Raw genomic sequence first — 26,732 nt, 5'->3', positions numbered from 1 at the left:
CTTGTAAAGCCTCCAGGTTTCTAGCTTGGGCAATCAGACGGATAGTAGTGCCACTCACCAAGGTGAGAATCCTAGGAAGATAAGCAGGTTGGGAGGGCAGACAATGGGTTCAAAATCAGACCAGCTGGGTGTGAGGCACTGCAGTAAAGCTGTGTATACACCCTTTACAGTGCACAACAAGGACTGTGTCCACGATGTGAATGCTGCTTTCTGGAGTTAAGCAATGAGGGAGCTCTTCTGCCCTGGAGGTACAGTAAGAGGAATCAGCAGCATAATGGGAAGTGCTGAAAAAGGGAGGGGGAAAAGATCACCCAAGAAGAGGAGTGTGAGAAAGAGTTCTTATTCTGAGGTCCATTCACCCAACTTATTATGCAGTATTTTTAGTATAAATGCACATGTGTATTCATCTAGTAAGAGGATCCTCAGCTTCAAATGTGTTCAGAGGGGCCTATAGCCCTAATCAAGTTAAAGGCCTACTACTGTAATGAGATTAAAAACTAGAAACACACGCACAGAAAAAAAAAAAAAAAAAAAAACTAGAAACAGGAACATTTAAAGGCAAAGACAGGAAAGGAAGTCAGGGGAAGCTCGGATGGTTCAGCGGTTTAGCGCAGCCTTCGGCTCAGGGCGTGATCCCAGAGTCCCGGGATCGAGTCCCGCGTCGGGCTCCCTGCGTGGAGCCTGCTTCTCCCTCTGCCTGGGTCTCTGCCTTTCTCGCTCTTTCATGAATAAATAAAATATTTGAAAGAAAAGGAAGTCAGAGTGGTAGAATTATCAGAAAGAAAAGCATCATAAAAACTTGGGGAACACCTCGCCCTTCAAGTTTTTATGAAGAAAGATGAAAACTGGGGGCTCCTGAACGTGGAAGGAAGTAGCTGACGTCTATCTAAGTAATTTCGGCGGAAGATGAAGCAGGTGTCCATCACAGCAGCCTGAAACATAAATGAGACCAGGACATCGAGGTGGAAAGCGCAGAGCAGGGAGGTCAGGCCCCGGCTCGGGACGCGTCCGCCCCCCGCCCCGCGCGTCCGCCGCATCCAGGGGACCAGGCGCGGGGGGGCGGCGGGGGCAGGGGGCGGGGAGGACGCGCGGGGGGCTCCACCGGCCCTGGCCGGGTCACACTCCCTGAAGAAAGCGTCGGCCACGGGGGCCTCTCCCCTGCGTCTTCACGGGCCGGAACCGCCCCCCCGCCACCGCCGGCTCCGCGGCGTAGGAGCCCCGGCGCAAACACACGCGGGCCGCGGCACCCCCAGCCCCGCACGGCCTCCGCCACCCACCGGCGCGGCTCTCCGCGAAGCCGGACGCTCCCCTCCGCGTCTCGTCCCGCGGCGCCGCCGCCACAGCAGCCGAGCAGCGGCTCCCGGCAGCAGCCCGACAGTTGCAGCCACAGGAACAAAGGACGGCGCTGTTCATTGGCCCCGAGCTTCAGCAACCTGCCGCTTGATTGGCCGCAGCCTCGGGGGCGGGGCCCTGGCCGCCGGGGACGCACCCGGCGGGACGGGGTTCTGGAGGGAGAGCCCCGCCCCCGGCGCCGGCGGCAGCAGGGGGCGGGGCCGTGGGCGGATGAGGACCCGCGGCTGGGACCTGAGCCGCGGGCGCTCTCGGCTCGGCCCTGGGCCCGGCTGGGTGAGAGGGCGCCCAGCTGCGCTGATGACCTCCGATGACCCCCAAAGCCCGTGCTGGCCCTTGTGCATAAGAATCCTCTTGTCCGTAATGCCCTGCCACAGGATCGTTGGAGGTGCTTTTTAAAAGTACGGATTCCTGACACCCACCCCTCTGCTTAATTCCTTCCGTCTTAGCGCCAGGGAATCAGAATTTTTAACGAGGACTACCAGTGATTCTGGTGGAAGAGTCAGCGGACCACACTGTAAGAAACTGCTGGACGGCGTGTTACTAATGACCTCAGGTCAGGCCCTTCTGGCGAAGTGACTATGAACCTTAGAATAATCGGGTCATAATTGTATCCTGGCTCTACCAGCTATTCACTGCCACCTTGGGTAATGCTGCCCACGTTAGGATCCAGGTTGCAAAGGGGGAGCCCCGTCTGGGGACCAAGTAATGAGCTCTGGCTGTTCTCAGGCTCCCTTTGTTACGGGAGGATGAGGTGTCTGCGTTTTGTTAGTTTCTGTAGATAGAAATGGCATAACCTGGGCCCCGTCTACCTTCCCGTTGGCAGAGCCAGACTTCTACGTGTACAAACAATGAAGTCAGAGGAGCCAGCAGTTTCTTTGGCATGAGCTATGCTTGTGTTCCTCTCCCCCGCCCTCTCCCGTGGTTATCATAAATAGAACAAATTCTTACTAATGCATATGAATTCATACCTGGTTGAAATATGTTTTTGAATTGAAATGCAACTAATGACTCCATACACTGTAATTTTTACTGCTGGACTTCCCCCTTTCTCTCCTGCCTCTTGGCCCCATGTTGCTCTTCTCTGTCTTCTCTGTCCTGGGGGGTAGATTTTCATAGAAAAACATTGGGTAGATCATCTCCATTCTTCTGTGAGGGTACAGAGAGAAAGAGACCAAACCTAATATGGATATCAGGAATTTAAAACTGATTCTTTTCCCAAGATTCTGAGAGAAGGGGAGAGGGGGAGAGATGGAGAAAGAGAGAATCAAACACCTGCAAATTCATAATTAAATAATTAAATTGCCAGCTTGAACCTTCATAATTATTCATTCAACAAATAATAATCTAACATTCATCAGATGTAAAACATTTTGTTGGTGCTAGGAATAGAGTGGTGAACAAAATAGACACAGTCTGCCCTCTTGGGAAAAAGGACACATCAAAGAGGAACAAAAAACCCCACACATGTGAATAAAAAATTATGAATTATGTTTGAAGAGAAGGGATAGCAGGAAATGCCTGACTGAGAAAGTTTATTTAAGCTGAGACCTGAAGATGAACACGTAAAGAACTTATTTTATTAATAAAGACACATATATTACTATGTTCTGGGCATTATATTCATTAACTCATTTAATTCTCAGATTATCTCTATGATATAGATGCTGTACCCATCCTTGTTTTAAAGATATGAAAACTGAAGCTCACAGAGTTTATGTGGCTTGCCTAGGATCACACAGCCAATAAGAACAGAATTGGTGTTCAAATGGAGGCAGTCCAGACTCCAAGTCCATGTTCTTATCATTCAGTATGCTCTGTTGGGAACTGCATGTCAGTTATGTATTGGATGGTGTCCTCCAAAAAACGATATTTAAGTCCTAACCCCTTGTACTTGTGAATATGATCTTACTTGAGAATAGGGTCTTTGCAAATATAATCGAGTTAAAATGAGGTCATTTTGGATTGGAGTAGGGCCTATCCAAAACTAGTGTCCTTTTGGAGAGAGAGATATAGGGAAGAAGATGAAGGCATTACAGAGAGTCAGATGGAAAAGTTCAGTTTTATTTTTTTATTTAAAGATTTTATTTTATTTATTCGTGAGAGACACAGAGCAAGAGAGAGAGGCAGAGACACAGGCAGAGGAGAAGCAGGCTCCATGCAGGGAGCCCGACGTGGGACTCCATCCTGGGTCTCCAGGATCATGCCCTGGGCTGCAGGCGGCGCTAAACTGCTGCACCACTGGGGCTGTCCAAAAGTTCAGTTTTAAATATGCTATCTGGAATGCCTAGAGATAGCCCAGTGCACTGTCCTTTAGGCCATTTGACATACATGTCTTGAGCCCAGAAAAGAGATCTGGACTCATAAAAAAAAAAAAAAAGGGGTATGCTTTGGATATAGATATGTGGAGGACTCCAAAAAGGCTCCAGTTCTTCATATCTCCCGTATCAATGTCCTTTGCCATGCCCTCTCATTAATGGCCAATGGGATTTAACAAACGTGGTGGAGGCAGAGGCTTTAAAGGCACTTGTGTGATTGACTTGGCTTATTCTTGCCCTCTTTTTTGATCATGGGGACATGCCTAGACTAGCCAGTTGGAAGATGAAAGACATGTGTATTAGACTTGAGGTGCCTTGTCATCCTGGTGGAGGCCATCCCAGATCAGTCTGTAGCCTACTGACATTCAGACAGGGGTGAAAGTCCAATAAAAAATGGTAAGACCACCAGGTAAACTTCCAGAGTCATGAGCTCAGTGAATGTTGATTGTCTAAAGCCACTGTGTTTTGGGTGGTTTGTTATGTAGATTAACTCATAAGAGAGAACTGATAAGATGCAATTTAAAGCTAAGGAACTAGATGAGACAGCCCTGGGGGAAGCAGGGGTTGGGGAGAGTAGGCTGAGTAGAGAAGAGGGTTCAGAACCAAACCCTGGAGTCAGCTACTGGTTAAGGGCTGGTATCCTTACATGTCAATGGAGAAGCAGCAAAAGAGACTGAGAAGGAGAGGCCAGAGAAGTGGGAGGAGAACCTGGAAAGGCTTCAGTAAAATGCTAGTGAAGTGGCTAATGAGTTTAACGATATGGAGGCCTTTCCGGGCCTTTAGGTGCCCTAAATTCTGAACCTCTGCTCTAATAATCTTTCATCTTCTTTTAATCATCACTGTTTTAGATTTGGCTGTTGGTGAATTTGGCTTGGATTGTTTCTATAGTTGCATGTTTTCATTTCTTCTTTCTACAACTCACGCTTCTTCTTTCTACAACTCACGCTTCACAATGCTGACAAATTATCTTCTTAAAATAACATTGCATTGCATAACTTCTCCCTCAAAAACCTTCCATGGTGTTATATAGCATTCAAAGCTCTCCTAAACACAGAAGATCTAGGCTGGAATCTTTAAATTGTCCATGTACTAGGTATACAACTTTAGGGAAGTTCTGTATCTTTTATGAACATAAGCCACATCTTTTTAAAGTTGAGAAAATAATAGAACCTACCAAAACTAAATCTAAATCTGAACCTGAATCAACCCGTCTATCTACCTATGAAAATTATTCCTTTTGAAGCTGGGGAGATATCAGCCTAGTTAGATTATGCGTCCCACACCTGCACCCCGATGTTTCTAGCAGCAATGGCCACTATAGCCAAATGTGGAAGGAGCCTCGGTGTCCAACGAAAGATGAATGGATAAAGAAGATGTGGTTTATGTATACAATGGAATATTACTCAGCTATTAGAAATGACAAATACCCACCATTTGCTTCAACGTGGATGGAACTGGAGGGTATTATGCTGAGTGAAGTAAGTCAGTCGGAGAAGGACAAACATTATATGTTCTCATTCATTTGGGGAATATAAATAATAGTGAAAGGGAAAATAAGGGAAGGGAGAAGAAATGTGTGGGAAATATCAGAAAGGGAGACAGAACGTAAAGACTGCTAACTCTGGGAAACGAACTAGGGGTGGTAGAAGGGGAGGAGGGCGGGGGGTGGGAGTGAATGGGTGACGGGCACTGGGTGTTATTCTGTATGTTAGTAAATTGAACACCAATAAAAAAAAAAAAGATTATGCGTCCCAGTCTACTTTGCAGTTTATTTTTTTTTAATTTTTTTTTAATTTTTAAAATTTATTTATGATGGTCACACACACACAGAGAGAGAGAGAGAGAGGCAGAGACACAGGCAGAGGGAGAAGCAGGCTCCATGCACCGGGAGCCCGACGTGGGATTTGATCCTGGGTCTCCAGGATCGCGCCCTGGGCCAAAGGCAGGCGCTAAACCGCTGCGCCACCCAGGGATCCCTACTTTGCAGTTTAGTGAGGCAATTGAATATGTGTGCAAGTGGAATGTACCATTCCCTGAACTAGTTTTTAAGACTTTAGGTATGTTTTTTCTGAGCCTTTTCTTTCCCCACTGTGTTGAATGATCATGTGAAATAGAACTCCTTTGCCAGTTCTGTAATATTTAAAAAAAAGTTTTTTCCCTTTAAATACTTGTTTTTGGGGGTCAGTCTGTTACAGCCATCACTAATATAATTTCTAGGTGTGTATAGATGGATACGACACTGCTGGGAGGCAATGTATATGAAAGTATTTTTTAAATTTTTTAAAGTGAGGTAAAATAGCATAGGGTTTGGAGTCATAAAATCTGGTGTTTAACTTTTTTCCAGAAGTTAGCATCAAGTTTTACGTCTCTCTAAGGACCCCATGGGAACATTTACTATCAGTGGTGGCAAGAGTTGAAACCCATGTCATTTTTGCTAGACCTGGGTTAGGGGATTGATTTGAAACTTGTTTCTTTTTCAGGTCATCTGTGACTCATCTAAAAACGTCTCCTGGGATCCCTGGGTGGCTCAGAGGTTTGGCGCCTGCTTGCAGCCCAGGGGGTGATCCTGGAGTCCCGGGATGGAGTCCCACATCCAGCTCCCCACAGGGAGCCTGCTTCTCCCTCTGCCTACGTCTCTGCCTCTGTCTCTGTGTCTCTCATGAGTAAATAAATAAAATCTTTTAAATAAATAAATAAATAAATAAATAAATAAATAAATAAATAAATAAATAAATAAATATTAAGAAAAGGTCTCTTCACCCTATTTGTTTAGCTGGGACTTTAAGGGAAAGATCCTCAATCTGGGAATCTAACACAAATGACTTGTCCTAGGGTAGCAACCGTAATTTAGTCTATCACTGTGATTTTATGGAGGAGTAAATTAGATCTAGAGGAAAATAGATTTACTTTTCTTGAGTTGCACATCTGAGGAGGGAGAGAGAGAGAGAGAGAGAGAGAGAGAGAGAGAGAGAGAGACATGTCCAGAGGAAGGGAAAGGAATAGCGGTGGAGATGGGGAGATTTCAGAGTCACAGCCCTTGCCAGGGCCTCTGTCTGGGTAGAGGCTGCCATAATCTTACCTATCTTTCCACCAGACTGCCAGACTCAGATTTTCTTCCCTTCTTTTTCATCTCATCTACTCCTCAATTCAAATGTACCTAAGGCTGGACTTTGTTTCTCCAGGTCATAGGTGGTTGACATAATAATAATTTAATCTATACAGAGAGAGGAACCAGCCTCCAGAGTGCTCCTCTCCCTGTGAGTTATGAACACTGGCCTTCTGGAAACAATGTTTTGGTTTTTCTGAATCAGATAAATGACTTGATGGTGAGATTTGAGTTCCAGCAGGAAGGTGCGCAAAGAACGTGATAGATTATTTTTGGGTAAGAGGCTCACAGTGTGTGTCCCCAAATAGAACTTCTGTAGCTGAATTCATAGAACACATTTACCTGAGGCAGAGCAAAGGGAGAAAGACTGTCACTTAGCCAAGACACAGGGTGGTAGCAGGCACCACGGGCGCTGTGGTCTACAGACATGGCACCATGGCAGTGCTGTGCAGGGGCAAGTATTTGCTGTGGAGTAAGAGCTTGTTCAGGATATTTTGATTCCCTGGATTCCACAGTTATATTTTGTTACCCAGCACTCCCTGGCTCTTTTATAGTAGAGGGGGGTTAATTTCTTAGCTTCCGCATCAGCCTTCTGTTCTTCCTAATTATAAGGACTCATCCGGGACCCTCTCCATTAGCATCCTCCAGCCATGTGAAATCTTCTTCACCTTTCATGTTTCTTTGGATAAAGCCATCTAAGTCTAGCTGTGAGAGGCAGGATTAATTAGTTTTTCAGAGAATAAGTTAGTGAGTCCCACTGATGTTTTGAATACTACACAGATGCTGTATTCTTGGGTCTTTAGGGTTTCTGAGATGGGTTTGCAGATCAGGGTAATTCAGCCCAGTGATGAGAACCTGTGCAATTGGAGGTTAGGGAAGCATATGCAAAACCGACCAGAAGCCACTGCACTTATCAGCAAATTTCATATGATTGTTTGGTAAAAGCTCCACAGGTCTACACAGGTCACCTCTTTCAGGACTCTGCAACCAAATGAGCCAACTGTGGGCCCCTTGCAATCAGGAGTTTACAGCTACAGGAGCCCTGGAGACAGAGGCTGGGCCCAGCGAGGAGCAGCAGCACTCAGGCTCCTGCTCCCACAGAACTCACAGGAAGAGTTCTCTCATAAAGACGTTTGTAGTCAGAACTTTATGCTGCATTTTTATTCAGGAAAGAAGCAGGAACAGAAGAATGTCATTTCCTAGGAATCCAGCACTGGAGAAATGAGGAAAATTCTTCCAAGGCTGGTCTCCCATGCCGAATTGAGGAAACTTTTCTGTTCAGCTGATGCAGTATGGTTTGAGGTTGATAGCACAATCATCGGAGAAGATGGAATTGATGAGCTAGCCAAACTGTATGGAGTTGAGGATACTATGTCAGAGATGGCATGGCAAGCCATGGGTGGGGCATGCATTTCACGGCTGCCCTCACAGAGCACTCAGCTCTGATCCAGCCTGGCAGGGATCAGGTGCCATGGCTGATAGTAGCGCACCCCTTACACCTGACCCCGGCATAAAGGAGCTAGTAAGTCGCCTGCAATAGGTTTTCCTGTCGCCTGCAATAGGTTTTCCTATTATCCGGTGACTTTAGGAACATTGTAGAGCATGTTGCTTCAAAACTCAATATCCAGGGCACCTGGGTGGTTCAGTCAATTGACTGCCTCTGGCTCAGGTCATGATCCTAGGAGTCCTGGGTTCGAGCCCCTGAGTCAGGCTCCCAGCTCAGTAGGGAGTCTGCTTCTCCCTCTCCCTCTGCCCCCGCCCCTGCTTGTGCTTTCTGTCTCTCTCTCTCCATTTCAAATAAATAAATAATTTAAAAAAGATTTTATTTATTTATTCATGAGAGACACACAGAGAGAGGCAGAGACAGAGGCAGAGGGAGAAGCAGGCTCCCTGCAGGGAGCCTGATGTGGGACTTGATGCTAGGACTCCAGGATCACGCTCTGAGCTGAAGGCAGACAGACGCTCAACCACTGAACCACTCAGGCATCCCAAATAAATAATTTTTTTTAAAAAAAAGCTCAGTATCCCATTAACCAATGTACTGGCCAGTAAGCTGAAATTCTACTTTGATGGTGAATATGCAGGTTTTAATGAGATGCACCCAACAGCCAAATCTGGTGGGAAAGAAAAGTTTTTAAATTTGTGAAGGAAAAATTTCACTTTTAAGAAAATGGTCATGATTAGAGATGGAGCCATAGACATGGAAGCCTGTCTTCCTGCTGGTGTTTCCATTGAGTTTGTAGGAAATGTGATCACACAACTAAAAGACAACTCGGAATGGTACAACTCGGAATGGTATATCACTGATTTTGTAGAGCTTTTGGGAGAATTTGCAAAATAATATCAATTTTCATGTAGTTCATAACAACTTCAGGTTAATTTTTTTTAAAGATTTTATTTATTTATTCATGAGAGAAAGAGATAGAGGCAGAGACACAGGCAGAGGGGGAAGCAGGCTCCATGCAGGGAACCCGATGTGGGACTCAATCCCAGGACTTCAGGATCATTCGCTGGGCTGAAGACAGAAGCTTAACCGCTGAGCCACCCAGGCGTCCCAGGATAATTTTTTAAAGTTAGAATTTGAGGGGTGCCTGACTGAGTCAGTTGATAGCACGTGCAATTCTTGATCTCAGGATCATGAATTTAAGCCCTATGTTGGGTGTGGAACCTACTTAAAATAAAAAATTTTTTAAAGTTATAGTTTGATACTATTTGCTTACAATTGTCTATTACAACGAAATGTATAGATTTGGTACTGTTTATCTGTACTTCCAAGTAAACTATGGAAAATTGCTTTTTTTTAAACTGTGGTACCAATTTTATTATGATGATTAATTACTTGGAGAGTTTTATAATCTGAATTCTTTGTGTGTTCTCCTAGCTATATTTTCTTTAAAGCCTTTTAAAAGTAGATGGAAAAATAAATAAATAAAATAAAATAAAATAAAAGTAGATGGTAAATTGTACACCTTCACTATTGGAAATATAGGTAGGCAGGTTTTTGTGAACATTGCTTTTCCTTTTGGTAGGTAAATAAAAGCTTGTCCATGTATCAGAAAAAAAAAAAACTATGCAATTCTAAATTATGGCTCTTCCCTTCCACCCTCCCTTCCCTTCTTTTTTTATTCCCTCTGTTTTCAATGGAGGGAAGGACAGAGAAGCTAGATCCAGCAACTGAAAGCAGATTTGGAACGTTGTGGTAGGTAGAACTTGTTTCATCTCACTGATAGTACCATTTGTATGGATTTTTTTTCTGTTCCAGTTTGTGAGAGGTGATGCCAATCATTCCGCCTCCCATCTACGAACACATTCCAAAGTTCAGTTGTAAATGTATTGTTTGTAAGTTGAAATGCATCTTTCTACAGAAAATTGAAGATACTGTAACTCCAAGATTAGCTCAGTTATGATTTTCTAATGGGGTATGAAACGTTGTTCACAAGCAATAAAATAAAGTAGAAAATAATACTGTTGCAATACTAGTGAGCTGGATAAGGAGGACAAATAACAGTGAATGAAACAAATTTTTTACTGTGTTTATCTTGAATGCTGATGAGAAGGACAAAGGGTGGCATGGTTGTGAAAGCAGGGCCATGCGGTGTGCCCAAAAGGGGGCTAGTCGAAAGCATATTGAACACGGGACTCAATGGGGTGATGGCAGATGAGGAGACACTCAAAGCTAGTGTGAACCCCTTCTATTTTTCCGCTCTCAGATACCACGGGGGGCTGCCAAGCTCCCAGCCCCTTGTGAGCATGTGTGCCTGCCGATCTCACACAAGTTTATGGTGTAAGAGGAAATGTTAGTCTCACCTTATACAGTGTGTCTGCGTCTTCATGGGTCTCCCATTTCCAAATCTGTTGAAAGATAGGTGAAAGGAGGTTGGGAGTCCCAGATCGTAGCCTCCATCGTGTTGCTTACCCCTCCGGGTCAGTCTTCAGTCTGATATTAGTTCCCATTATATACCCCCCTCCAATCCCTCGGGTCTTCTTTATTTATTTATTATTTATTTATTTATTTATTTATTTATTTATTTATTTTAAAAATTTATTTATGATAGTCACAGATTGAGAGAGAGAGAGAGAGAGAGAGGCAGAGACATAGACAGAGGGAGAAGCAGACTCCATGCACCGGGAGCCCGACGTGGGACTCGATCCCGGGTCTCCAGGATCATGCCCTGGGCCAAAGGCAGGCGCCAAACGGCTCCGCCATCCAAGGATCCCCCCTCGGGTCTTCTGAGTCCCTAGCCTGCATCAAAGTCACCTGAATCATTTACCAAAAACGTGGATTGCTGGGCTCCACCCTCAGGGGTTCTGACTAAGTACTCTTGGGGTCGAACCCAAGACTGCGTTTCCAACAAGTGCCCCGCTGACTCTGGGGCTCTGTCCTGGGCCATACTTTGCCCCAGGTCAGTCCCGGTCCTCCGCCGGGAGCAGCATCTGTTGGGCCCCAGGCGTCAGCCTTCTCCACCCGCGTCACAATCGGACCTCTCTTAGGGTCTGCGCGGGCCCCTCCTAACTTCCTACGTGGTGCTCTGGAGGTTGAAGTCCATTTCTTTCCTAGGTCCCGAAGATACCTTTCCAGACTGAGGACTATGGAGCCCTGTTCAAGAGGAGACCTCTGGGGTTCTGGAGCTTGGGGGTCTCCTCTCTTCGACTCAGTTCCTCTGTTCTTCTCAGTTGCCTGCCACATATTCACCCCCAGCAGATCCACTCGCTGAAACTCCCCTAAGTAGCACCAGGTCCTGATCTGTCCTCTTGGCAAGTGGGTGTCTGATCCTGAGAGCCAGTTTGTGTCGCCTCCAATAGCTTTTAGCAGACATCTGGTCCCTGCCTCAGAGCTGCCATCGTTGAAGCTGTGAAGCGGCTTCTGGGGACCCAGTGCCACAGCCTTGGCTCCCTGACCTGTAAGTTTGGATTCTTTCCATGTACTATCTCATCACTCACTATCTCATGGTGACCTTTATCCTCGGGAAACATATATTTTGCTATTAGTTTGTTACAAAATTCTGTGTCGTTAAATCATGGGACCAGGACTACATTCCCAATAAATTTAGTTTGATAATATACAGGAAATTGTGATGATTTTTCAGATTTTTTTTTTTTTTTTCAGTTTCAAGCTCATGCAGCCTTGGAGTAAAGCCAAAGTCTCTATAATATTTCCTTTGTTTGGTCCCTAACAACCTATCTTAAAACAAGCCTTCCCCCTGACTGCTTCCTGGTGAATCATAGTGGCTAGTTCATGCACAGTCACAGAGTGTCTTCTCAGGTCCCCAGGAAATGCCCCCTTCCCTAAGTGACCTGCTGCCAGGACCTCAAATAGCCCCAGAGACCCTGCTGATCCTGCCTAAGGTGTCTTCACCTCCCACACCCACCAAGATGGCTCTGCTCTCTCAGTCAGCTGCCAAAGGCATATTGCTGGCCGCTCTGCCCTGTCAATAATTAATGTCTCTGCTGAATGTATCGGCACCTATTGTTAGCAGATTGCTAGTGTTGTGCACTGTTGATAGAGACATCGATGATAGAGCCTTGACCTGACAAAAATGTCATGGCACCAATAGGTTCTCTAAGAATGTGGGAAGGATCCCTTTATCTTTTGTCTTCTGTGTTTTTCCTGGGTTCCAAAGTAGTGCTTCTGGTGGTGCCAGTGACTAGAGAGAATTTAGTGAGAAGGACCTTCCGGCAGAGATGGCCAGCTGTCTACCGGAATTCCATTATGTAGAATTAGTACCAAGAAACAGCTGCCTGAGATTTTTAAAGTTTTTGAGTCTCCCACCCCACCTGTGCATTCAGTGGAATCATGGAATGAGTTCACCACAGTTTCACATTCACAACTTCACAGAGCTGATGTGTATCATTTCCAGGCCAAGGAGTTTAAGGAGTAGATGTAACTCCCTTTCCTTTCTTTCTCCTTCAGCTGACTCTAAGACCTGAGGGAATGTCAGAATGTAGGATGGAAGGAACTAGAACACCTTGGACTCCTCTATAAGCAAAAATACATTCTCTGTACACTTAAAAATGATTAAAATGGTCAATTGTTAATAATAGTTTACCACAATTTAAAAACTACATTTCTACTATTCTAAATTACTAAAAATTTGAGGCTTATGTGTACAGGAGCTAATGTTACCCTAATTAATTCTCATCTAAGTTCATTCTCATTTAGAGCTCCATTTCCCAGAAACTTATTTCAGGCCACACACAGGGTGCAGTAGAAGCAACACTCAAAATTCCTTTCTTCTTTTCACATTGGCCCTTTGTCCTTGACAAGTCTTTCTGTGGACTACTTTAATACTCATTTAAAGACCTTTCTAGAAACAGACTCTAGTTATTATAGAGTAATAGTTAAGCTCACAGACCCCAAACACAATTTTGTTGGGTTTGAACATCACCTCTGCCCTTTACTAGCTGTGTGACCTTTGGCAAATTACTTTTAACCTCTGTGTGTGTCACTTGTGTTAACTGCAAAATCATCGGGCAATAATATTACTTATCTAGACATCCTTGTGAGGATTCCATGAGTCAAAAGATGTAGAGTACACATACCTGGCTGAAGAACAGCACATCACTGTTACATTATTGATGATATTCATAGCCCCATTAGTCACACATATGTGAATCTTGGATAAACAATTTTAATTTGAACTGAGCTTCTTTCTACAAAATAGTAAAATGCAACATTAATAAGAGATGTGATTTCCACTCTGAGAGGAAGGGCATGTCCTTACATTTTGCGGTGCTAAACTCAAAAGTACTTGAGTTATGTATCAAGCAATGTGCGAGGCCACTTCACATATTTTGCTCCTAATTGTATCAAAATTCTGCATAATTAAATCATTAGACCAGAAATACATTCAATAGTTGGGTGGTATGTGGGGAATTGTGATAAAATGTTAACCATTATTATAGGTACAATACTGTATTATGTATTTACCTGTAAGGTATAAGAATTAATTTTTAGAATGTTATTTGCCCTTTAGAGTTTTTATTAACAAGAAAAAAAGCAAATATATAAACCAAGTCAATTAAAAGTTATTTATCTTCTAGAAACACCAGAAAAGAATGACTTTAAAAAGTGAGTTTTTAAAAAAAAAAAAAAAAAAAAAGTGAGTTTTTGCAAATCTCAAGTGTCATCTTTATCCACTAAGATAAATAAGATACATAATCCTGATATTATATAAAGCAAGCTCTATCATAAACCCTCTAAAAAATATGTAGATTCTAATAATTTGAAAAAAATAAAGGTTTTTTTTTAAAGTTATGGGTTGATAGAATTACATATTTAAAAAGAACTTTGTGTTGGTTATCATTTAACTTACGTGAGTCATTCTTTTCCCAGGATGTGTGGGTCGGTATTTGAAACTATTTTAATGAAAATTTAAATGTCATTGTTTTATTTTCTATGACATTGTACACTCATCAAATGTGTCTAAACACATAGAATTCTAAGAACATATGCCAAAACATGTTCTTCTGCAAAATCAAATTTAAATAAGATTGCAAAATACCATGATAACCCTATATAGACTATAATTCAAATAATTGAAATCACAACTGAAGATGCTGACAGAAACATACACAGTATAGAAGCATTAAGTTTACTATGAGGATAATGAGAAGATGTAATCGATTTGGTCAATTTCTAAGAATCAAGTCACATAGATTACCCACATTTCTTTAAAAAGAGCTTTAAAAGTGAACAGATATAAATTCACTATGACCAGTGAATATATGATATATATTTATATAATGTAAATATGTAATCTAAATTATTTTAAAGTGTAGGGCAGCCCGGGTGGCTCAGCGGTTTAGCACCTGCCTTCAGCCCAGGGCCTGATTCTGAAGACTGGATCAAGTCCCACACCAAGCTCCCTGCATGGAGCCTGCTTCTCCCTCTGCCTGTGTCTCTGCCTCTCTCTCTCTCTCTCTCATGAATAAATAAATAAAATATTTAAAAAAATAAATTATTTTAAATTATAAATAATCCAGTCTTAATAAAAGTATGGAAAATATATGGGAGGGTTTTTATCTTTTTTTTTTTTTTTTGAGGCAAAAGGGATTTGAAGAAAATTTAATGGAAATATTGCTATCCAACACTGTCATTTAGAAATTACTTTTCAAGGAAAAAAAGTTTAATTGTATTGCTAATTAAATATCTTTCACCCTCCTAATAATAAAATTCTAATCATAGGTGACTGTGAATACTTTAAATTTTCTCTTGTACACTTTGCTGATGAAAAATAATAAGATTTTATTCATGTAGTTATTTATTTATTTATTAGCAAGTGAGAGAGAAAGAGAATGCATGCATGCGTGCATGAGAGTGTACAAGAGCTGGGGGAGGAGCAAAGACAGAGAATCTCAAGCTGACTGTGCACTGGTGCAGTGGGGCTCTATATCTCGACTCTGAGATCATAATCTGAACCCAAACCAAAAGTCGTTGCTTAACTGACTGAGCCACCCAGATGCCCCAAGACTCCTTTTTTTAAATTAGAGGTTTCATTATTTTATTATTTTTGGCATGTATTTTTTCCTCTTCTTCCTCAGTTCCCTATTGCAGCCCATAAAATCCCAAATCTTATTCAAAGCCTATATAAAATACTACTTCCCCTAAGAAGCCCAGTTTTGCTTTTCTTTTGTTTTTTTTTATTTTATTTTATTTCTTTTGATGTCTTCCCACCTCATGCACTCCATCTGCTTAACTCACATTGCATAATGCTGTGTATCTGCGGTATATTGCTGGGTCCTCTGGGCAGATTGTGCCTTCTTCCTTTTTGTGTCACCTGGGGGACCAAGCACAGGCCTATGTGCAGTGGGCCCTAAATAAATACTTGCTGAATTAAAAATGCTAAGTAATTATGGTTTTTCCAGTACTCTGTACAATAATTTGTGTTTGCTGTTGATCCAAACCTCTGTTCACTTAGGTAGGTCTGCAAATGCCTTCCGAACAAAGCTTAGCCTGCAGCATGACTCAGCAATGCAGTCTGTGTAGCTTCTACAGAATGAAAGGAAGATTCCTTCAGCCACACCAGGGGGCAGTGTGATACACATCTGCATGGCCATCAAGGCTCCTAAGTGAGGAAAAAGGATGCAGTGCTTCTGCAAAGAAAACATTTAGAAATAATACAAAAGGGGTAATGAACTTAATTTTCTGTACTTTAATCAGACATCCCAAGATTGCCATGCTGTATATCACTGCTGCCGACAGGGAAAAGTGGAAAAAAGTTTTATTATTTGTGTTGTCAACAGGTACACAGAAATAGACCTGTATCTAGACAGACAGGAGTCCATCTTTGCACTTATATAAAGGTATAGAAAAAAAAAGGTATAGAAGTGATCATTTTGAAAGTTAATGTTGTTATATTATTGTGTAAATATGAGAATGGCTATAAAAGGCACAATTATTATTTGCAATTCAAATGGTCAGAGCATCTTACTTATCAATTAAGAGATTAATCTGATTCTCAATACATGCATTTTTTGAGTTACAAGATGGATGAATTTAGGAGCAAGTGACTGATTTGTGCAAATTTTTTTTTCCATGCTTACAAATAGCATTTTTGCCTCAAAGTTGGGATTTCATCTGAAGTCCCACTGCATCTGACATATGTAGAATGAGGGACGATTGCATTATACTGCTCTCAGTGCCGTGCTGTCGTCTTCTGTGCAGTAGCACACTACGTGCTTGTTAGGTATCATCACTTCCACATTTCAGTTGATGAGTATTTACTGGAACTGTAGGATAAAGGAAGCACTCACTAACAAAGGCAAATGTCTCCTTTAGGGCTTATTGTGGACATTTGTCATTGTGGGCATTTCTGATTGCCCAGCACCCTTTGAACACTTTTCTAATGTTTGCAAAACATCCTGTTTTATGAGTCCCCCCCCCCCCCCCCACCGCCCCGGGGTTGAAACTGAAAACTGGCTTTCCTCGATTCCCTCGCAGCAAGGGTACAGGTGTGTGGCCTAGGTTCCACCAATCAGTTGCCCTTGCATGTGGCTGACTGGGAAGTGGGCAATGGGAGGAAGGAAGCATACGGAATCTGTTATTTGGCAAGTGCAGCAACAAAAGTGTTGGGCTCTTTGGGGCGTCACTGTCAGAATTTCTGGTATCCACTCCTGAGCAGCACTCAGCATGAGCTGGGCCCCATCCACGCAAGTGGTGGTAGAGGGGCTGACCGGTGACAGCAGGGGCGTTTGAGCTATAGTGGCTCCTGCGGAGTGTTGGACATTGTTCTGGATGCTCAGTGTCCGAGTCTGGTCTTAGCTTCTGGGAGCTACTTGCTGACCTTTAATTAATTCTTTTTCCTCTTCAGCCAGCCAAGGTAGCTTTTGTTGTTTGCCATTTAAAACTTTGACAGAAACAAACAATGAAAGGACATACTTTTTTTTAGACATAAATTTTGGGATAACTTGTAAAAAAATGTCTCCTATTATGAATCTGGGGAAATGTTCTTATGAAAACAAGAAAGGAAGAAAGAATATAATACAATACTTATATCCTGGACCTGATTACAGATCCAATAAATGAGATAAAGCAGGGACACCTGGGTGACTCAGTGGATGAGTGTCTGCCTTTGGCTCAGGGCATGATCCTGGGGTCCTGGGATCGAGTTCCTCATCAGGTTCTCTGCAGGGAGCCTGCTTTTCGCTCTGCCTATGTCTCTGCCTCTCTCTGTGTCTCTCATGAATAAATAAATAAAATATTTTTTAAAAATTAGATAAAGCAACTGCAACTGAGTGAAAATAAAGTCATTTTAATATTCATATCTATAAGTACCTGCTTTCTATAAATAGGGGAGAGAAAATCTTAATGTTTAGAAATAGGATTATATCATGTCAGGAAACACTTAAATTTGATATCAAAGAGTAATTGAGCAAAGTACCAATCTTTTAGAAAAGCTGAATAGAAAACTGTTGTTTTTGTTTGATTAGTATCACATTTTCCTTCAAGTTACAGAATCCTTCTTTATTCCTGGGAACCCTTGAGAGGATAAGAAATAATTCTTGAGAAGAGTGGGGCAAGAGGTTATAACATGATAAAATTTTTATAACTTATCCCCAATTTATGAACCAGGAAGTGTGCTCTCACCAGATACTGAATTGATCAACACTTTGATCTTAGACTTCCAGCCTCCAGAACTGTTAGAAATAAATGTTTATTGTTTAAATCACCCCGTTTATGGTGCTTTGTTGTAGTATCCCCAATGGACTAAACATTCCCCCAATCTTCACCTCAACAAAACGCCGGTCTGATTTTTTAAAAATCACTATAGATGACTTTTAACTCATTCTGGAAATTCAAATAAGCGATATCAGAGTATGTACCCTCGTCCTGGCCACTTTCACCCAGTGTTATGTTTGTGAAATTCATCCATGTTATTTTGTTTATCAGTATAATTTGTCCCCCCCTTTTTTTTTCTTTTTTTTTACTGAGTACCACTGCATTTATTCACCTGTGGGTGGACATTTGGGCTGTTTCCAGTTTGAGGTGTTATTAACGTTCATATATATGTCTTTTTATGGACACGTTTTTGTTCTCTTGGGTAAATACCTAAGACTGTAGTTGCTGCTATGCATTAATTATTTTTACATATTGTTGGATTTGATTTGCTAATATTTTATTTATGGCTTTCATGTCTCTATTCATAAGGCCAAGGGAAGTCGCCATAACTATCATTCAAAGAAGGAAACATTTAGTCCTTTACTGGGAGGTTGACAAAATACAAACCCTTTGGCTCCTTACTTGTGTCAGAGCCATCGGAGCATCAGTCCCTTAATCTTAAGCAAAGGTCAGTGGAACCAGAATACATATGAACCCAATGGAATCATCCATTACCACAGGAAGAAAGGTATGAGAAATGAATAATATGGCCATGGCAATAAGGAGTCATACTGAAATTCAGGTGCAGCAAGACTCCATTCTCAGAACTCTAAGTAAACTTGCTCTGCACTCCTTCCAATCTCTCTCTTTTGGGAGTTGATGTACATATGTTCTTAGGAAACCAATCCACAAGTCAATAATCTTATGATGGAAAGATAGAGACTCCCCAGAGGGGAGCTGTACATCTTTGGGGGGCTACTGATATAATTTAAAATGTCATCATGAGGCCGACTGTTTTTAGTTGTGGTGGTGTCACTACTGTACTACTGCATCCGAAGGTGGGTTCAGAAAAAGTACAGTTGCTCTGAATCCATGGAGTTACAGTTACAACATCAGATCCAATGTCCTCTTTCTTAAGTGTGGATTGTCTTAGGAGTGTTGCTGCTTTAAAAACTGTCAGATTCCTAAAAAGTAAAGATTTTTTTATGAAAGTGAAGATTTACAATGAATTTACTGCAACTTCTCTTTCCTATATACTTTTAAAATATCTGACTGAATCTTTGGCATGTACTGAAGCAATCAGTAGGTTTTTAAGAACCTTATTGTTCCAAAATGTTTCATCACAAAATTAGGAATTATGTAAAGATAATTGAGGTAAAAGACGAACATATTGTTCTCCTGACTCATTTCAGTTCTTCTGACTCATTTCAGTCCTTCCCCGACAATGAATTTTCATGAGCTGCTTGGACTATTAAGGTAAATTGATATTTTAAAGTGATTACTTGTGACAGGAGTACAACACTGGTAGGCTTTTGTTTACGTATTTATATTTATATGGAATATCTATGACCCAATTGTGAGTAAAATACCTCCGTTTTTATTTTTATTTATTTATTTATTTTTTTAAATTTATTTTTTATTGGTGTTCAATTTACTAACATACAGAATAACCCCCAGTGCCCATCACCCATTCACTCCCACCCCCCGCCCTTCTCCCCTTCTACCACCCCTAGTTCGTTTCCCAGAGTTAGCAGTCTTTACGTTCTGTCTCCCTTTCTGATATTTCCCACACATTTCTTCTCCCTTCCCTTATATTCCCTTTCACTATTATTTATATTCCCCAAATGAATGAGAACATATAATGTTTGTCCTTCTCTGACTGACTTACTTCACTCAGCATAATACCCTCCAGTTCCATCCACGTTGAAGCAAATGGTGGGTATTTGTCATTTCTAATAGCTGAGTAATATTCCATTGTATACATAAACCACATCTTCTTTATCCATTCATCTTTCGTTGGACACCGAGGCTCCTTCCACAGTTTGGCTATCGTGGCCATTGCTGCTATAAACATCGGGGTGCAGGTGTCCCAGCGTTTCATTGCATTTGTATCTTTGGGGTAAATCCCCAACAGTGCAATTGCTGGGTCGTAGGGCAGGTATATTTTTAACTGTTTGAGGAACCTCCACACAGTTTTCCAGAGTGGCTGCACCAGTTCACATTCCCACCAACAGTGTAAGAGGGTTCCCTTTTCTCCGCATCCTCTCCAACATTTGTGGTTTCCTGCCTTGTTAATTTTCCCCATTCTCACTGGTGTGAGGTGGTATCTCATTGTGGTTTTGATTTGTATTTCCCTGATGGCAAGTGATGCAGAACATTTTCTCATATGCATGTTGGCCATGTCTATGTCTTCCTCTGTGAGATTTCTGTTCATGTCTTTTGCCCATTTCATGATTGGATTGTTTGTTTCTTTGGTGTTGAGTTTAATAAGTTCTTTATAGATCTTGGAAACTAGCCCTTTATCTGATATGTCATTTGCAAATATCTTCCCCCATTCTGTAGGTTGTCTTTGAGTTTTGCTGACTGTATCCTTTGCTGTGCAAAAGCTTCTTATCTTGATGAAGTCCCAATAGTTCATTTTTGCTTTTGTTTCTTTTGCCTTCGTGGATGTATCTTGCAAGAAGTTACTATGGCCGAGTTCAAAAAGGGTGTTGCCTGTGTTCTTCTCTAGGATTTTGATGGAATCTTGTCTCACATTTAGATCTTTCATCCATTTTGAGTTTATCTTTGTGTATGGTGAAAGAGAGTGGTCTAGTTTCATTCTTCTGCATGTGGATGTCAATACCTCCGTTTTTAAATTGCTCATTTAGTATAATACTTGCCAAACATCACTTGAACAAATACTTAATATATGTGAAACACAAGTGCTATAAGACTTGCCTTTAAAATATTTAATTAAGATGGGACGCCTAGGTGGCTCAGCGGTTGAGTGTCTACCTTTTGCTCAGGTCGTGACCCAGGGGTCCTGGGATCCAGTTCCACGTCGGGCTCCCTGCGTGGAGCCTGCTTCTCCCTCTGCCTGTGTCTCTGCCCCTCTCTCTCTCTGTGTCTCATGGATGAATAAGTAAAATCTTTAAAAAAAAATTTAATTAAGAAATGGGGGAAGCATCTTAGATATAATATAAATAGCTTATATGACTTTGTGGGGAAAGATCTATTAGAGGAATTTTTCTGGACTCCTTTGAGAGCCGCCTTTTTCCTTTAACCAAGTAAATAATATTCTTTCAAAATGTATTGCTTGACTTCCTGCCATCTTAGGCAGAACAAATAGAATATGATCTGCACCTTCTATAGGTGATAATTAATGTATGTCAGTTAGACAAGGGGTCTTGCTCCGCGGTATTAGAGTGCAGACACCAAAGGAAGAGATCAGAAAATGAAGCAGCGCAGCAGTTTGGGGCCATATAGTAAATGATGGGGCCCTCTAGTAAATGCTTCCTGTCTCCTGTCTCATACCTGTTGACTTCTAATCTATTCATTTCAACGCAGGAAGATTGAGAGTTGATACAAGAAACCAGATAACTTTAGCTATTCCCTCACTAACTTTATTTTCTATTCTTTTTACATTGTTGTTTTGGAGGGGGGGGGGCCTAAATGCTGTCACGCAGTTATCAAGTGTATATATATGTATATATGTATATATATGTATACATATATTTTTAAAGATTTTATTTATTCATGAGAGATACACAGAGAGAGGCAGAAACATAGGCTGAGGAGAAGCACACTCCCTGCAGGGACCCTGATGTGGGACTTGATCCCAGGAGCCCGGGGTCATGACCTGAGCTGAAGGCAGATGCTCAACCACTGAGTCACTCAGGTGCCCTCAAGTGCATATTATTCATAGACCTTTTCCTCTCTTTTTTATGCCATAGGTCTTCCAGTTTGGTCAAAGAGTGACTGCTGGAAACATGGCACCTTACTGGACTAAGGTATGTGTGCTGTACAAGCTTTCAGTTTGTAAGGTAAGTATGTTCTGGGGATCTAATTAATGTACAGCATGGTGACTGTAGTTAATAATACTGTTTTATGTATTTAAGATTTGCTACAAGATCTTAAGTGTAGTCACTGCATGCACACACGCACTGTATGCACACACACACATGCACACACACAGACAAATGGTAATCCTGCGAGGTGATGGATGTATTAACCACTTAGATTGTGGTGATCATTTCACATATGTATGTGTGTGTGTGTATATATATATATATGTAATCACGTTGTACACCTTAAATATATACAATTCTTATTTGTCAATTATAATAAAGCTGGGAGGAAAAAAGTCCTTATACTAAAGTATAAGGAAAGCATTGGATGGCCCTCTCAAGACATGCTTTAAAACTTTTTTTTTCTGTTTCTGTCTTTTCTGGGACAAAGATTCAGATAAGAGAAGTTCATCTGACAGGTGAAGGACACATGGGCAGTGAAGGCACAGGCTCTGTGCCTCCATGGGCAGCTGGCCCAGCGCAGACTGGAGTGCACCAGGGCCACTGGGAGCACCAGGCCCACTGGGAGCATCGGGACCACTAGGAGCACCAGGCCCACCTGGAGCACCACCACCACCGGGAGCATCGGTCCCACTGGGAGCATCGGACCCACTGGGAGCACTGCCAGCGGCGCCAGCAGCGCCAACACCGAGCCCACTGGGAGCACCAGGCCCACCGGGAGCAGCACCAGCACCGGGAGCACCGAGCCCACCGGGAGCACCTCCAGCACCAGGAGCATCGAGCCCACCGGGAGCACTGGAGCGCCGATCCGCCTCAGGAGCCTCTCCCTCGGCCTGTGCCTCTGCCTCTCCGGGTCTCTCATGAATAAATACATAATATCTAAAAAAAAAAAATTCATTTGAGCGGAAACCAACAGGAATGCGGCAGGGCCAAGCGAAAATGGTCAGAGCGCTTTGCCATAGGCGGGAGCCGGGGAGAGATTTACAGCCTAAAGCCTAGTTGACTGTGACTGGTCGAACTGAGCTTTCAATTTTGTGACCTTCAGGCATTTATAAACTTAGATTTCGGCTTGCTTAGGAAGGCTGCCGCAGCGTTGGAACCGCCTGTCTCAGGGCCTCCTTGTTTCATGAATCCAAAGGGCTTCTTGTCCTGAAGCGGCCATGGGGAGGGGGTAAAGATGCGGCACCTCGGTGTCCCCTGCAGCTAGACACCTGGACACAGAGGGGCCCCTGTGGCTTGTAGACTGGCATTTTGAGAACAAATTGGCAACCTAAAGAAAGAGGTAAATTGAAGGAAGCTCAAATTATCTGACATTGAGTTTATTCTGCAGCAAAGGAATTGCAATTTGAAAATATGAACTTATAGCAAGCTGTAGGTGCACCCCTTGAAGCTTTGCAGGTTTGTATTTATGGGCAAGGAGTACGAAGAAGGGGAGTCCAGCCAAGAAGCTCATTAGCTTGAAGATAGGCAGAGATTCTTGATGGATGTTCATTGCTCAGGAGTATGTTTCCATCTTTTATAAATCAGGCATTTATGGGAAATCAGTCTCTCAGTTCTTCCAACAGCACAGGCATGAGATTCTCCATTTCATATCCTCTGGTTCCATCTTAGGTTGGAATCCTTTCATAAAATCAAGATACAGTTGTGAGTTTCCCTTATACTAGTATCTAGAAACACTGGTCTGTAATGTTTCTGGAGGAAAAACTCAATTCCTATTAAGCAGATCCACATTGCCTGTCTTTTCTGATGGACTTCCTGAATGACTTATCCAGTGAATTGTCTAACGCAGCCCTCTACTTTTATAATAATTTAACTACTGCCAATTTGAATTTATTCTGTCTTGAATAGTCCGCTGTGGTGAGATGAGTGAGAGGTGATTGATTTTCTAGTGTCAGTTTACTCTAATCCCTCAAATCAGACAGTTTTTAAAATTACAGAGTAATGATTCTGAAAAAGATTATGTCAAGCACTGCTTACTTATGGAAATTTTATCCTGTCTGTGTAAGATGCTCAGCGACGGGAGCAGGGAGTACAAATGAACAGGGATTCTGTATATGGCAGCAGAAAGCTCTTTTTATTGGCTGGCATTTTTTTGTGTGTGGATCCATTTCTCCTCAAATCCATTTGTCCCTAGAGGTATGTCTATAATGGAGTCTCACACATCTGCATACCCTTACAGGGTTGGCACATGTGCTAATTTTATGTGTCAACTTGACTGAGCCAAGGGGTGCCCAGATGGAACGTTAAACCTCTAAGTGTGTCTGTGAGGGTGTTTCTGGATGAGATGAGCATTTGAAAGCATACATCCAAGTGGATTGCCCTCCCCAGCATGGGTGGCTCTCATCCAATCCATTGAGGGCCTCAGGGAACAAAAATCAGAGCAAAAGAGAACTCATTCCTATCTTGGCTTCTTGCTTGAGCCAGGACATCAGTGTTCTGCCCCTGGACTGGGATTTACACTATCAACTCCTGTGGTTCTTAGGTCTGTGAGCTCAGACTGGAACACCACCACCAGCTTTCTTGGGTCTTCGCTTATAGGCAGCAGGTCATGGGACTTCTCAGCCCCCATAGTCATGTGAGCTAATTCATCATCATGAATCTATAGTATCCCTGTGGTTATATTTCTCTGGAGAACCCTGATGAAGGCAGCATGTGACCAGGGCTGAGCCAATTAGTTTACTATCTGGTTGAGCACACAGAGGTAGAAACATGATCCAGCCATGGCCAACCTCTGTGTGTGTGTTTGTGTGTGCATGTGTGTGTTGGGGGGGGAGGAGAAAGAGAGAGAGGTAGGGGGAGAGGAAGTCGGAGAGAGAGAGAGAGGGCGGGAAGGAGAGAGATTGATTAAAGATGCTGGAAGAATGAAATTCCCTTTCTGCCTCATTTGTTAATCTGATAAGAGACCAGGCATGATTGTGACAATGCAGCCAAGTAGAGACAGGTAGTGGAGACAAAAAGTCCTAGAGACTTTAGTCCCTAGATCTGGCTGTGCTTAAGCTCAACATCAGGGCCTCTGTTCTTCTTCTTCTTCTTTTTTTTTTTTTAATTTTTTATTTATTTATGATAGTCACAGAGAGAAAGAGAGAGAGGCAGAGACACAGGCAGAGGGAGAAGCAGGCTCCATGCACCGGGAGCCCGACGTGGGATTCGATCCCAGGTCTCCAGGATCGCGCCCTGGGCCAAAGGCAGGTGCCAAAGCGCTGCGCCACCCAGGGATCCCAGGGCCTCTGTTTTTCTGTGAGCTAATTCCTCTTCCTTTTCTTCCTCTTTCTCTTTTGTTTAGTTTAACTTAGATTTCTAGCACCTACAGTAGAAAGAGTTCTGACTAAAACACATACTGAGAACTGGCAAGAAATTGAAGATGAAAATGAGAAAATGTACCAGGAAAATTTTTTTTTGAGAAATTAGCTTGACGATTAAAAATATCCTTAAATACGATAAAAACTGATTTAAGGGCAGCCCCAGTGGCCCAGCAGTTTAGCGCCTGCCTTCAGCCCAGGGTGTGATCCTGGAGACCCGGGATCAAGTCCCATGTCGTGCTCCCTGCATGGAGCCTGCTTCTCCCTCTGCCTGTGTCTCTGTCTCTGTGTGTCTCATGAATAAATAAAATCTTTAAAAAAAACTGATTTGATATCAATTAATAAGATGTTTTTCTTGAAACCAGAAGATGTGCGAAATTATGTTTTCACTGGCTGTTGTATTACAACACTCCTGAGAAAGAGCGCTAATATTTATGTTTACTTGCAGAAAATTACTCCTGAATATTTTTGTTTCCTGGCATTCAGTTTCAATATGTTTGTGAAAGCTGGTGAATAAATACGTATATTCTTTTATAGTTTTAGTTCCAATGTGGAACTTTATTTCTAAGGTTAAGGGATTACAATGTGAAGTGAATCCCAAACACGAAAAACATTTCTTGATGTGCAATATTTATGCTTTCCAGCAAATCAAATAGTACTCATAATTCTTTTGAGAAGTTGTCAGAAAGCCATGAGATTTCAGGTGATGTCTGCTTTGGAAACCTCTAAGGTTCATTATAGGGTGGTCAATCTTGTGGCAAATCCTTCTCTCCTGATCACCAAGACCTCTCGGTGCCACCGAGCCATGATCTCAGCTATAGTTGCCTTACCTTTAAAGTGACTCATAGGGGCAGCCTGGGTGGTTCAGGGGTTTAGCACTACCTTCAGCCCAAGTCCTGATACTGGAGACCTGGGATCAAGACCCACATCGGACTCCCTGCATGAGGCCTGCTTCTCCGTCTGCCTGTGTCTCTGACTGTCTCTCTCCCTGTGTCTCTCATGAATAAATAAATAAAATCTTTTTTTAAAAAGTGACTCTTAGTTGTACAGCAAAAATGAATAATCTATAGAAGGGCAGTGGGCTGGAGCCTCTCAGTGCAGATGTTCAGAGTTCCGCCCGTAACTATCCATGGAGGCACCTAGGTTGTAAATATGAGGACAGTTGCACAACGATTGACACAAATCATCTGTTCTCAAACTTTGTTTTCAGGACCCCTTAAAGATTGTTGAAAAACTCAAAGAGTTTTTGTTTATGTGGGTTACATCTATTTATATTTACAGTATTACAAGTTAAATCAGGAAAATCTAAGTAGTGGGAAGCTTAAAAGCGCATGGTGCAGGATATGAATTTCCAGTATTCTAATTTATATTGAAAGATTAGAGTTTGTAATTGACAGCAATTACTGTGTTCTTTTCCTTAAAGTAACTAGAATGTGAAGTGAAAATGTCCACCAATATGCAAATCCAAATAACCATACAAATAACCATACCAAGCCAGTATCTTTTTAAGACAACCTGGTGTTCTATCAAAAAGTGTCTAGTTCAGCTCAC

At 42.4% G+C, this 26,732-nt stretch overlaps 1 protein-coding gene, 1 long non-coding RNA gene and 1 pseudogene across 14 annotated transcripts in view; 2 read left to right on the top strand and 1 right to left on the bottom strand.

Moving 5' to 3' along the window:
• The window catches only part of POC5 (POC5 centriolar protein), a 37,011-nt gene extending 35,015 nt beyond the window's left edge, over window positions 1-1,996 (bottom strand). For 5 of the 10 annotated variants that reach the window (XM_072794911.1, XM_072794922.1, XM_072794955.1 and 2 more), the window contains exon 1: window positions 1,278-1,437. The gene's annotated coding sequence lies outside the window, so the exon portion shown is untranslated. Of the gene's footprint in view, window positions 1-1,277; window positions 1,438-1,975 lie in introns of those variants that run through there. The other 5 variants (XM_072794883.1, XM_072794939.1, XM_072794901.1 and 2 more) reach the window with 2 other exon arrangements.
• Window positions 1,530-23,606, top strand: LOC140615142 (uncharacterized). Of its 4 annotated transcripts, none has more exons than XR_012015837.1 (5): window positions 1,530-1,751; window positions 11,333-11,675; window positions 19,304-19,348; window positions 21,808-21,864; window positions 22,313-23,606. It is a non-coding gene; the product is annotated as an uncharacterized lncRNA (long non-coding RNA). The 4 variants fall into 4 exon arrangements; XR_012015831.1 differs by having other exon boundaries at window positions 1,530-1,867; XR_012015822.1 differs by having other exon boundaries at window positions 1,530-1,906.
• On the top strand, window positions 7,965-9,115 carry LOC140615131 (phosphoserine phosphatase-like; annotated as a pseudogene).
• Window positions 23,607-26,732: the final 3,126 nt, after the last annotated feature.

This window comes from Canis lupus, chromosome 2 (genome assembly GCF_048164855.1).
Source record: "Canis lupus baileyi chromosome 2, mCanLup2.hap1, whole genome shotgun sequence".
Taxonomy (NCBI): Eukaryota; Metazoa; Chordata; class Mammalia; order Carnivora; family Canidae; genus Canis; species Canis lupus.
Note: the sequence above shows the minus strand (reverse complement) of the source record. Positions and strands in the feature narration are given on the sequence as shown.